Source organism: Echinops telfairi, unplaced genomic scaffold (genome assembly GCF_000313985.2).
Source record: "Echinops telfairi isolate 266 unplaced genomic scaffold, ASM31398v2 ScPeMD7_7469;HRSCAF=8507_1, whole genome shotgun sequence".
In the NCBI taxonomy this organism is placed as follows: domain Eukaryota; kingdom Metazoa; phylum Chordata; class Mammalia; order Afrosoricida; family Tenrecidae; genus Echinops; species Echinops telfairi.
In genome coordinates, this window is record NW_022111373.1 from 92,722,603 (window position 1) to 92,724,016 (window position 1,414).

The window sequence follows — 1,414 nt, forward strand, 5'->3', positions numbered from 1 at the left end:
TATGATAGGTAAGTTATGTGCCAATAGAACTGTTGGAGAAAATACAATCAAAATAAAATATGCATTACATAGAACAACAAATAAATAAAACTTTTTAAAAGCAGGAATGGTGTAATTTCTTTTTTTTTTTTTTAGAAAAGCCATTTTTAACTTTGAATTAAACCTCCACGTAGCTTCAAGCCACCAGGACACAAGCACCCCAATACCCTTAATCTGCTCCTCAGCTCTTCTGCTGAAGAATTTGGCCTTCACGATGACGGGCTGCTTTGGAAGTTTACCTTTCTTCTAGCCCTAGAAGAAAGAAATGGACTTATTATCACACCAGGTCCCAATACTGATAGGTACAAAGAAAGATGCCCACCATTCCCACCTCCCAGGAGCCTGGCCTTGGCAGAGCATGTTTCTGACCAGGGCACTAGTGGAGGCATTGATTGCCCCACCAGTGAATCAAGGCCAGCAGACCCTCTCCGAGGACTCTGGCACACCAAGACAAGAGTTGTGTCAGGATGTGACTCCAGTCTCAGACGTAATTTCTTTTTATAGACTTTGGACAGGGTTTTAGGAGAGACCAGACCATGGAAAAGGACATCGTGCCTGGTAAAGGAGAGGGTCAGCAAAACAGATGACCCCAAGGAACTGGACGGACCCAGTGACAACGACAATGGAATCAAGCATTCGAGCACTGCGACCATGGGAGAGGGTGCTAGCGCCGACAGCAGGTCATTGTGCTGGAGGTAGGGCACTATGAGACGGAGCAGACTCGATGGAACCTCCCAACAGCAGAAATGCTCTAGGAAAATGTTCCCACACAGCTGACCACCGACAAATTCTGCATCTTGTCTTCCTCTCTAGCACCACAAAGGTATTCAAAGCACAGGCTGTGCAATGGTGGTTGGCCTTGCATTTATCAGCAGAACTTGCCCTTTCTAGAGCTCCATACCTCACCCCAATAATGCTGCCAGCTTAGTAGGAGTTGCCCGTGTTCTTTTGTTTTGCATTTAGTTTAGCATTCTCCAGGGAAAAAATGGCATTTTTTCATGAAATGACTGCTGGAACTAATGGGGCTGTTGTGTTTGTGGAGCTGTTTCAGTGACGCTAACTCGGGCTGGTCAGAACTCTGGGTCAAGATACTGTGCTCATTAGCACTGGGTTGGCACTAGTCCACCCCTGGGAAACAGGGCTGGTTGAAATCAATTTCTCCTATGAAATGACAAGACTCAACAGTAAACATCTGTCTCACATATTTAGGAAATCTGTGTGGTACATAGCACATTTAAAGTATCTACATTGTATTGAAATGGTATGAAGAGATTTTAGTTTCATTTTATTTCAGGTAATACTAACCGTTGGATTTTACTAGTTTTCATTATATAGACTTGAGACATCATTGCTGTCCATCAAATTTAATACAGAT

General features: G+C 43.6%; 1 non-coding gene across 1 annotated transcript; it reads right to left on the reverse strand.

The window, feature by feature from the left end:
• Positions 1-395: 395 nt before the first annotated feature.
• Positions 396-525, reverse strand: LOC115873878. The gene has a single exon (XR_004048652.1). It is a non-coding gene; the product is annotated as a small nucleolar RNA SNORA3/SNORA45 family (small nucleolar RNA).
• Between the last annotated feature and the right edge of the window lie 889 nt (positions 526-1,414).